Here is a 12,320-nt window from a genome sequence, read left to right as displayed (position 1 = left end):
TCGGTACTGGAGAAATTAAGAAAATACACTTACTAATTATAATTGATAGACGTTATGTCTGGCAAATTCTATCTTTGCCAGCCGTTTCTATATGAGAGAATATTAAACCATTTGTCCGTGATGCATTTTTTGCCATTCGCAATCCAGAAGAGAGAGAGAGAGAGAGAGAGAGAGAGAGAGAGAGAGAGAGAGAGAGAGAGAGAGAGAGAGAGAGAGAGAGAGAGAGAGAGAGAGAGAGAGAGAGAGAGAGAGAGAGAGAGAGAAAGCGAACGAGCTCTCTCACGTGGAGCTACAGCGAACACAACACCACAGTCAGCTTTAAAGGGTGAGTGACGATGGCCAAGAACTAAACAAAAGTTTTGTCTGCTTAAACTTTAGGGATGTGCTGTGATATTAATCTAATTTTATTTTCGAGAATTATAAAAAGATGGAATGAGGGAAAACTATTCCTATAGCCGTGTTCGTCGAGCTCATCCTTCCTTCCCTTCACAGCCTTGCGCTGTCATTTCTCCTTAAACCTAAACTAAACGTCAGATTCAGTGATTGTTGTAAACTGCAGTCTCTACTGTTGCCAAACTGCGGGATGTGTTTGATAATAAAGAGCTATTAAATGCACAATAATCCGCGCAAGAGACGCTGTTTCCAACTTCAAGGCGGCTTATGTGTGTGTGCTGCGAAATGGACCGATTTGCACTTAATATTTTAGGTTTCGTGTGTGCGTCTAAACCATCAAATAAACAACAAATAGCCGGTGTCAAAATGACCGGATTGGAGAGTAGTTATTTTAACAGTTTATATCTTAAATGGGCGTAAATAGTTTGGAGAAATAGGAGAATATGATATTATTAGTTCTACATTCGATCGGTCTTAAAGGGGCAGCGTCTAATAAACCTGCTGACGATTGAGCCATTAATTCGAATCGAACAAAAGGCAAATAGAAAATATTCACATCTCTTGAATTAATAACTTTAGCTTTTATAAGCATTAATCTATCAATTTATACAGTGAAAACTATGCAGTGTTATTTTACATTTCATTACTTTATTAGATTTCTTTGCAGGTTTGTTCTTTACTGTAATATTAATGTTAGCAGACCCTCCGAATGCCTGCACACTGGTCCATTTACAAATAGATGTTTTATATTTTGTTCAAACTTTGCGGTTTCTTTTGCTATAGATATTTTACTTTTCAGATTATAAAGCCTTGTTAATTATGTTCTTAATTATGTTTTTTTTTTTATTAAAAAAATAAAATAAAGTATAATAAAAAGAACCGGTAAGAATACTGTTAAAGTACCGGATCGATAAGCAGTATCGGTAAGAGTAATAATACCATTAAAACCTTAACGATACAGATCCCTATTAGTAATACAGTGGAAATTAGTAGATTTGGTTAGCATGTTGATTTATGGTGTGCGCCCCTAAAATTTCTGGTTGTGCCCCTAAAATTTTCAGTTGGGGGCCACTGTGCTCCTAGTGAAAAAAGTTAGTCTGGAGCCCTGATATGATATCGTTTATCGGCCCAGCCCTAACCTGAACACACCTCGTTTTCAGACCAGCACGCCCATGGGCGGAACAGATGGGCAGGAGTGCATTTGCTATTTAAACAACGTGGCGCTGGACGTGAAAATGATAACTGATAGGGCCCTAGATCTTTTGCTCATTTCGATTCTCTGATCAGTGGAATTATCTGTACAGCATCATGGGTAATGTAGTTTTTCACCACAAATTCCAATGTTAAACATGATTATTTTAAAACTAAGCTGAAATAATGCAGCCTGACATCTTCAATAGAAGCAAACTGAGCCATTGGATTTCAACAAAAATAGCTTCATGAAGCTTCGGAGCGCTATGGATCAGCGATAGTCAAAGTCGAAGTCACATGATTTAAGCAGTTTGGCGGTTTTGACACGCGATCTAAATCATGATTCGACACGCTGATTCATAACGCTCTGAAGCTTCATGAAGCAGTGTTTTGAAATCGGTTATCACTAAATAAGTCGTTATTTCGTTTGGCACACCAAAAATATTCTCATCACTTTATAATATTAATATTGAACCACTGTACTCACATGAACTTATTAAAATATGTTTTTCTTTTATTACATCAATGGATCTTGAGAGAGGAAATGTCATTGCTGGCTATGCAGGCCTCACTGAGCATTCAAATTTCAATAATAAATAATAATATTAATATAAATATTATATATAAATAATAATAATAATAAAGGCATTACTCATCTTTCTTCTTCTATCGTTCGGATCAGATCGGACGAAACCAAGAAACACTCGCATACATGTCAGTGTAAGGGCTGATTTATACTTCTGTGTTGGACCTACGCCTCTATCCTCTATCCTCTACGCCGCAAGTTACGCGTTGGTTTTCATTTATACTTCTGCGTTTTTGTCCACGTCAATGTGCAATTACACATGCCGACCGCTAGTAGGCAGTGTCCACGGGCATGTTGATGTGTTACCCACAGTATATAGGCAAAAGCCGAAGAAGAAGCAGCTTGTTGTGTATATTGTCGGAGTAGCAGCAGCAGTGATGGCGGTTGTATCTAATACAAATTAAGCATCTCTAGTTGATTAGTAGAGTTAAATAAGAGGCGTTCTGGCTAGGGCTGGACCAGAATATTCGAATATTCATTCGATGGGTTGGTATTCGATTTTCAAATTTGTGATTCGAATATTCGTTGTTGTTGTTTTTTTCGTGAACACCTGGCATCCCGCTCAAAACGGCTCTCATTCACGCTTACATATGTTTACACTAGAAAATCACTATAAAATACAATACTTTTTTTCAATTATCTTATAGCCAAGCCATTTTAATAGCCTCGTTATACTTAATAAATATATTTGCTTCTTCTTAGTGTTCAGTGCACCAGAGCGCACAACTGCACAAGCTTATGTGGCAGAAGCCATGTCTGAGCTTGCATTTTGGGTTAAACTGCGTTCGTTTGACATTGTGGAAAATAGAATAATATAATCAAAATGTATTATCCTTTTTATACGTTAGGGATGTGACGGTGAAAAAATATTCCCTCAGCGTTTCCCACAATGCTGTGCTTGTGCGCTGAGCGGCTGAAGGCATGCAGCTCTGCGCCACGTTTACTTTCGGTTTGGCAATTCAGGGGCGGGTTGCTTGAATTGTGGGTTCATTAGCTATTATTCTATAATGAAAAACATAGCAACAAAACAGTATCATCTTGTAATTTGTAACATTCCGCGATCATCTTGTAATTTAGCTCCTCGCTCTCGTGTAGAATATTATCTGACTGCTGCTGCTGATGTGCTGAGACGGCCGTTAGTTTGGCTCGAGTGGCACGTTCAGTTTTTTAATTGTAGTTAGTCTTAGACCCTAGCCCGGCCGTGTCCTACAGCTTACCAAAACTATCGGCACGGAGTTCATGTCAACGAAAGCAACAGATATGAGCTGCATTATAGGCTATTCATCAGCTCATTTCAAGATCAAAGACCGTAATATCAGAACGAGTGACCTAAGCACTGTAAGAGCATTGAGTCTCATGAATGAAGATGATTGTGTTTTTGAGCATCTAAGAGGTTCGGCAGTTTGCGTGTTGGCTTGCTTTACTCATTTGCGGCGATACTCTAAAAACTGTGAGCTGTCTAAACAGTCGTGTTGTCATAGTCTCATGTTGTTTCCACCAGCGCTGCACACCTCATTGTTTCTTTTAATTAATGAATGTCTAAAATATAAAATGAAGGAAAAAGCCTGCGTTTGAGGTATGATGTGAAAATTGGCCCGAAGCCCGGCCCCAGGGGCAGAAATAGGGGCTCTTGGTCTGTTCTATAACTGAACAGAATTATTTTTACTAGCTACTATAATATATCAAAACTGGGACGTAACAGATCTGTGTGTTTTGTATCACTAGTTCATTGCCCGTTCGTGGAGCATAAAAGCCCTGCCCGCGTGAGGCGCGCCGCTTCTCCAGATTCCAGCCTTTATTAGAGAGAAGGATATGTTCAGCTCCTTCCCTCCGAAGCTTCGAATATTCGATGTTGATCACTACCAAAGCTTCGAAGCTCAAAAAATGGTATTCGGACCAGCCCTAGTTCTGGCGCTGGAAAGCATTTTTTAAATCATGCAGAGTGCTCGTGGCGCTGTTTTCAGTATCAGTGCTTCAATCGATTGCTGTTGCGAAGACTTTATTCACGAAATGCACCCGAATGTGTCCCTGTTCTTCTGTGTATACAATCACTGATTAACATCTTTGGTTTTAATGAGAAAATAAACAAAATGTGACCCCGTCTGTGAAACCCCGGCTAAAGTCGCATAATCTAATGATGAGATATAGAGCGTCAAAGTAGTCATAGCCATAAAAATGACCAAAACAGGTGATTTGTGTTTATTGCTGTAAATGATAGATTATACCAAGGGCTTTGAGATGCAGTACTCAATTTTTCATTTATAATATTATAAATACTGAAATAAATGATTTTATTGACGCTACGTTTTATTATTTTGCACCAAAAAATACCAGACATGGGCTTCTTAAATATTGATTTAATGTTTACTTTCGACGCAGAAACAACTGCTGATTCTTATATCATTCGGTTCAGAAACATATTTTTTACAATTACAAAGTGCAAACAGACCATAATATCAATCCGCTAGACCAGGGGTGTCCAAACTTTTTTTAAAGGGGGCTGGATTTGATGTTGTGGACGTACCCGGGGGCCGGTCCCTTTTCTATTTTATATATATATATATATATATTGTTTTTTTTTTTTGTTTTTTTTTTTGACAAAAGTTTGAGCTGACAGTAGAGTAGCTTGAGATAGGACACAGGAAATTTATAGACATTTAACAATATCTGTAAAACTTTAATCAACCAAAAAGTTTTAATGGGTGAAATTTTAATATTATTACGGAGTTAGAACTCTATTCTTCTTTAAATTTAATAAGTGCTCTATTTAGATCACCACAGGTAAAACCACACTACAAAACATGCTTTTCTGACTTGGTATTTCTGTCTTTTTTCCAGTCCAAATATAACAAAATTCTTAAATCAAGATGCTTTTACTAAGGAAAATTACATATTTTTTCTTGATTCCTGGGGGAAAAAAATCAAAATGAATTGAGTTTTTGCTTGAAACAAACTAAATTATCTGCCAATGGATTAGAAAAATAATCTTCCTTAAAGATTCCAAACAGAAACATTATTTTTCTTACCCCATTGGCAGATATATTTGCTTGTTTTAAACAAAAACTCACTTCAATAAATTTTATTTTCCAGAAAACAAGAACAAATATCTAATGTCATTTAACTTATCTCGTAACATCTTGATTTAAGAATTTTTAGATATATTTAGACTAGAAACAGGACAAAAATACTAAATTACAGCATTTTTTGCAGTGCACACAAGGCAAAAAGTAATACATACATTTTATATATATATATATATATATATATAGTCTATAGACATATAAATATAAATGCACAAAACTGCTACTACTTAAAAGTTTATGACAAAAAAAATAGTCTGCAATTTGGCCTTTACTCATTTAACACGTCTACTTTACAAATTAAAAAAAATTAGATATTAACCTACATTTCTGACAAATTACCAGGGTTACAGGTGTTACCACAGTAAATCCATGATAAATTCGAAATGCGAATTGTTGTTTGAAAATGATTTTGAATCAGCTCAGCTGATTTGCACGTTAGTGTTGTTTATTAAGTCAGCGCTGTTTAACTGGATTTAAATTAAATCAAATCACAGAGAGATTCAGTACCGGAGACCTCTGTGCCGAACTCGAACACTTCTCACGGGCTGTTTAGTGGGCGCGTGATCGAGACAGTCAGCAGGTAAACACATTTGTTCAGAGTCAGAGCTCGCGAGTAGCGCAGAGCACAAGCAGCACTGTATCGTTCCGCTTTGGGTGCTGTCTCACTGGCCTAAAGTCTAGTACTGCCACCTTACGGTGACATCGTGAAACTGCATGATTTGTAAATGATCCGTGGCGGGCCACATATAATAAATTTTAATAGACGCGCTGCGGGCCGTTTGAAATTCATCCGCGGGCCAAATGCCGGACTTTGGACACCCCTGCGCTAGACCAACGATCAGGTCAGTGTCGGGAAAGGCAAGAAAACGGCGACTTAAGCCGGGTTCCGATTTCTGTGTGGATTTCTTTGTGCCATCACCGACATTTCAGGAACAGCTTATTAGTTTTCTAACTACACCTTCTGCCGATATAGCCATCTTATTTTAAACACATTTAATGGCTGCGACGTGTCGAAATAGTTTGGTTTTTGGATGCTGATGCGCTGGGTTTATGAATTCGCTCTCTGACAGGGCGGCCACGGCCCGCGAAGCACAAGGGACAGAACAGCTGATAGTTTAATTAATAAGGATTAATAAAGGCCTACTGTTTTTGTAGGCTAAATAAAGAACCCGTATTATATATTGATATAAAAAAGTTGCGTATGTCCTTCAGAAGCAAAGCTCTTGCGTCTGAGGTTTTGGTTTCGGTTTGTAAGCCTATACGAATAGAACATGAATGAATGAGAACAAAGTGCAGGACGTGCTTTATGTAAAAGTTATTAAGCACACTGAGCCATGAAAAAATCATAATGAATCATAATCTAATCAAAGTGAAGATTCACAGTTATCACTAACTGTACAAAGTTTGAGACTGACCTGTTAACTTGGTAGGGCATTAGATTTACTTTACAAGTGTTACACAGTGAGATTTTCTATGGATGTTTTATATATTAATGGATATATATAGGCCTATTAATTACATTTTCTACTGAGATTTCATTTTACTAATAAAGTTATAGTCTACAAATCATTAGAGTGAACTGACATTGTAAATCAAGCTCTTCTGGTGCCCCCATTCGTTTCAATGTTTCACGCTTTTTGGACATGCACATCATAATAAATAGACTTGTTTTACAAAACTCTAAGAATTTTCCCATAAATGTGTCCTATATCACTGAAAATGGGAGAATCTTAGCTTTTATGTGGTATATGGCACGAAGTCAGAATAATAATGGTTAAAATGTTTTGCAATTTTAAAAATAAGCTTGATTTTAAAATGGGAATTTCTCAAAATCATGATTTTCCGAGGCCGAAATTCAAATAATTTTTGACATGGTCTTACTCAGTCAATATTAAAGATATCAAGGTTATATTTTCACAGAATGTTCTTTACATTATGTAGGATGCTTTTATGTATAAAACAGTGAATCACCAAAAAATGACTTTAGCTGGGTTTTCACAGACAGGGTCACAAATATGCAATGGTGGATTAGAACCCAGAACCACTGGCACGCTTAACAAATTCTTCCACTACTAGACCATCAAGAGCTCACACACGGATAGCGGATATATGTATTTATTCACTAACAAAGAATCTCTGGACTACAAAATATTGTGTCATATAGCAGATGTATGGATAAAACTATCAAACCATTTCCGGACACACACACACTCCTATCGCAGATTTATTTATTGACCTGAGGGAGGGGTTCTGGTAGACCAATCACGGCGCTTGCGGTCCACGTAGAATTGAGTTATGACTCCTGGGTAACAATATTTTAAGTGTCTAGTTTAAAATAAGACCAGATTTATGAATATAGACCATAGGGTTTAAGAGCTGCAGACATTTTTATTTGGGTATGTCGTTTTCAGAAAATTCTCAAAAATAGGGGTGCAGGTTAAAGAGTTAAGGCTTAAAGGTCAAAGTTATTGTTCAGGGTATATACAGAACTTCTTAAGTTGAATTTAATACCTTTTACTACCTTTTTTAATACCTTAAAAATATTTTTTAATACCAGCGCGACTTCAAGCTGCAACTATAGTAGCGTAAATGAAATAGCTTTCCAAATGGAATAACATATTGCATCCCAATGTAACGAGGTCATTATAACTTAACATCAACTGCCCACAGAGATGAGAATAGAAATAAAGACAGAAGAGGAAGGAAACATCTTCTTCATAGTTCGTGCAGTGTACAGAGGGAAACGAGAACAATTTTCACGGCGCAATATAGATTTTTTTTTTTCCGTTTTAAATCATGAAGGCGAGTCAGTGGATATCACACAAAAACGCAATGTGCGCGAGAGTCGGTGAAGTCTCAAACCTGGTCAATTATTCACTACAGAAAGTGAAAGTAAAATCTGAAAAGCTTTCGGCGCATATTCTCACAGAGACAAGAGATATCTCTTTAGTTATATAAATCTGCTTTAACATATGCTGATAACGTATAGCCTATAACTGTCTGAATTTATATTATTAATATTTCTCGTGGCCCATATTGTGAAACAAATTAGAAGAGAAGTATAGGCCCATTTCGTGTTAAATTGTTTTTGAAATAAAGCTGCTCTTACTTTCTGATAATACTGATATTATTGTAGTGTTCTGACATATTATAGACTGATAATCATTTTAATTTTAGGCCTATAATTCCTTGTTTAATTGGGCAAAATGTATTTAAATAATGAGGAGTAAGCTTAGCTAATCTATCTATTCTTTTCTTATGCAGCGTCGGTTATGCATTGATGCATTATGAAATTATCACGGGGGCAAATTAAATGTAATATCAATTTAATAATAAAAGTAGGCCGACCCTAATAATAATAATAATAATAATCATTTATATACATAAATTGTAAATGCTAAATCCTCTTGATATCGATAGCTGATGCATTTGATAGGCTCTCTCTCTATTATAGGTTTTTCACGCATATTTCACTCATACAGTGAGCAGACAAGTCGCAATCGACGATCCGAGCCATGGTGTGAGCACATAAACCGTGAGCTTTGGCTTTACATCGCATCTACCCGTAGTGTGAGTAGATAACCTTGCTGAAATCGCACAGTGTATGCCCAGCTTTAAGCAACTTGCATATATCGAAACAGCTCTTCAATGCCATCGCTCAAATATAAAGAGTGGAGTTTAGTTGCAAGGTCTAAACACCACAGCACCTCAGCTCGCAATGTAGCGGTGGTGATCGGGCATAGCGTCTGCTGTCTGACGTCCGTCACGCACCTGTTGATGAAGCTGCTAGGACTAACGTTAGGCTACTGGCAGTGGTTTGAATCGGGAGAGCAGTCGAGGTTGAGGGCAAAGCAGTGGAGGTTGAGATCGTTGATGCATCTGTAGCGCAGAACATTGATATGGGAAGCTGCTCGCTACGTATGCGCATTCTAGCTTGGTGGCTGCTGTATGATTACATATGCGATTTGACGCCATTCACCCCCACCCAGGTTATATTAATTGTCTTCTTGCAAACGTGGCAATAAGCCTCGCGGCTGTTGCAAACTACTGGCCTAAGCCAGTCTTTAAATCGTGAGTCCTCCAGCCAGAGGTCCAAAAACGTGCATTTCCCCATGCTTTACTTACTTAATGGAAGCGAGTGAATGGAAGTTTTTACTTCTGAAACCCGACTGTTGCACTCTATATTATTGCTTTTTTGTTTGCTGCATCTAAATATTCTAAATATAAAAAAAAAACTTTCTTGGTTTTATTAAAATGTGAATAATATTTACAATGAAGTTGTCAAAAAGGATAATTTCTTTAATTTTCTTTAACAGCTGGTAGCAGATATTCTAAAATAGTTAAGAAAGTATTTTGTTAGAGACGTTACAGAGTACTCTACTGCACCTCTTGTGTGAAGAGCAGATGGCATCTGTATTGTCACAAAAAAAAAAAAAAAAAAAGCTTTAGCAGGTTTGGCATTCACTATAGAGGCATTCAATTCTTCAAACATAGTTGAAAAATACGTGGAATGACACTGAATGGAAAAAAAAATGACTTGAGATAAAATATTAGTACAGCAAAACAATAGCAAAAGTGTGGAGAATTACAGTGCCATGAAAGTGATACAAGCTGCTGTGCTGAACATTAGCCCGCGGTACAGAATGAAAACAAGTGGGCGTTGCTCGCAGAGTCTGTCATATCGCGCTGCTCGCTGATTGGCTATCCAGATTCCACCGTTTCCAGGAAACATCTCCGAGAGCGGAGCTTGATGTCTACCTCTGTGCCCATATAAGGAAATAACACGTCCGCCCTCCTTTTCACCGCATCCAATCAGAGGTCGGCAGTAACATTTGTGGACGTAAACATGAATAGGTAGAGAAGGAACCCGGCCACCGCTGTAAAAATGACGCATTCAGACTCTGCCCATTATTTCAAACGGATAATTGTGTTTGTTTAATATGTATGTTCAACTAATATTCTCTGTTTCGGCCATATCCGTGAACAATAAAGAGGAATGACTTTCAGTGCTCCAATTAAATAATCTTTAAATAGCACAATAAAAGAGTACATTATCACAAAAAATAAGACGACCCTCTCTGTACCAAATGCAGGGCAAAGCGTGTGACGAGAACGTGAGATAACAGTTATGTAATAACCAGCAAGTAACAAAAAGCAGCATATATGCGCGGACGGCGCACCGACGCAATAAAGATCAATGTTCTTCACAGAATGATCGGCGAGAAGGCGGGAAATCAAAAGCGATAGCATCATCACCGACAATGCGTTCGAAGGAAAAGTGGCGCCAAACAACGTTTTACATCCAGTCATTGTGACACACACACACACACACACACACACACGACAGTGACAGCTAAGCCCAAAACTAACACTGCACCATTATTTCATCCAATGCTTTCCGGTCCGCTATCAATATGTGGACGGATCAGCTGTATACATACCGTCTCAAATACATAACTGTAAAGCTGGACTCAATGTAGTACAAAAAGTGAGCGAGTCTCCTTTTTATCATATAACGTTACCGATCATATAAGTTATATCATCTAAAATAAGTGGTTTTCAAACTGGACACCAAGCCAATTTAACAGAACATCCTTAAAATCAAACATCAGAATGTATATGGCAATAAACAGCACATCTCCTGCGATAAACAAACAATGTATTTGATGTCGCCAGTTTTCCTATTCATCTTAAATGCAAATAGTGTATTAATATTAGCCATTTTACCAAGTGACAGATGAATTTGCGCCAAAATGCCGTAAAGTTTGATTGGACACACGGCCTCTGACGTCAACAACAAAAGATATGGGAAGTGTCTTTCCCCCTTTTAAAAGTTGATCAGCAAATGTATTTTACTGTCGTAAATAAGCACTATTATAGTTTCATCTAGCATTGTTTTAGCACCCTGTCAAAAACAGAAGCGAGACCCGCTTTGGGTCACGACCCACTGGTTTACAGAAGTCAGAAATAATGTGTTCTAGTAATGTATGGACTGGAGCTACTGTGTGAAGTTGAGTGCTGACTAACAGTTACTGAAATCAGCCGGACGCTCGCTAACTCCTCCTCGACGCACTTCTTACCACGATATTACTTCATTACTAGCAGAGTTTTACGCACAACGCCACAATTATCAACGTTAAATGACGAGCTTGTTAGCGTAAATGCAGACTACAGTCGCGAAATCGAACAATAATTTGACGGAACGAGTAAAAACACGTTCAGAAGGGGAAAAATCTCCATCTTGAAGTCGATCCAGCACAGCTGTTTTCGGGATTCTCCATTTTGGCTCCGCTCGTTTCCAGTCGTTATGCACGCGCATCTACCACACGCGCACATAAAACGGGTAAAAATGGCCAGCGAGTGCATTTAATATTGACAATGTGATGAAATTAGCATAATAGGTGCGACATCAGCTTTTCCATCTCGGAAAGAGGGGGGAAAACATCGCGTCCTCGTCCTCCATCTTGCCTCTCAATTTGTGTTCCTGACTGTGCAGGGTAAGGTTAGCCTGCTAGCTAACTGTTTACCAATGAAAGGCCTCGCAACATATAAACTATATTCATTCGTGAAGCCTAGTACGCTTGTTTAAAATCCCAATGTTCCACGCGAGTTAGTTTTTATTAACTAAATACGACAACGGAAGCACGGCGGCTCGTTTCGGATCCTGTCCCTCGCTTATCAGGCTAGCGCGGCTAACACATCATCCAAATAACCCTAAAGCCACTAATTTCTATAAATCTCTCCGCCATTTTACCACTTACCCGATCGTCAGGGTCGATTCCGGGTTGCTTATAAGGACTTCTTGAAGAGCTAGATGGACTCCGGTAGCTTTAAAGTGCGCATTCGCGGCTATTTCATGGATGTAGTTTGAAAGTGGCGGTCAGAGGCGGTTTTGGACACGCTCTTACCCCGCTTGCTCCGTTCGGTTTGTTGTTCCGATCACTCAAGAGAGAAACTGCTGGTGTAGAGCTGCCACCTGGTGCTCAGCGGAGAGATTACAGTGAGCTCGAGGCCCTTTAGTGGTCGAGGCCCTTAGGTGCAAATGCTCAGTACAGTAAACGCTAGTG

General features: G+C 38.4%; 2 protein-coding genes across 2 annotated transcripts in view; one reads left to right on the top strand and one right to left on the bottom strand.

Moving 5' to 3' along the window:
- stag2b (STAG2 cohesin complex component b) overlaps window positions 1–12,218 on the bottom strand; it is a 51,683-nt gene extending 39,465 nt beyond the window's left edge. The window contains exon 1 of the mRNA XM_079839411.1: window positions 12,015–12,218. The gene's annotated coding sequence lies outside the window, so the exon portion shown is untranslated. The remainder of the gene's footprint in view (window positions 1–12,014) is intronic.
- LOC307140158 (uncharacterized protein) overlaps window positions 1–12,320 on the top strand; it is a 338,069-nt gene that overhangs the window by 86,760 nt on the left and 238,989 nt on the right. The gene's annotated exons all lie outside the window — the stretch shown is intronic.

Source organism: Gobio gobio, assembly GCF_949357685.1.
Source record: "Gobio gobio genome assembly, chromosome: 16".
NCBI lineage: Eukaryota > Metazoa > Chordata > Actinopteri > Cypriniformes > Gobionidae > Gobio > Gobio gobio.
This window is presented reverse-complemented; position numbering and strand designations above follow the sequence as displayed.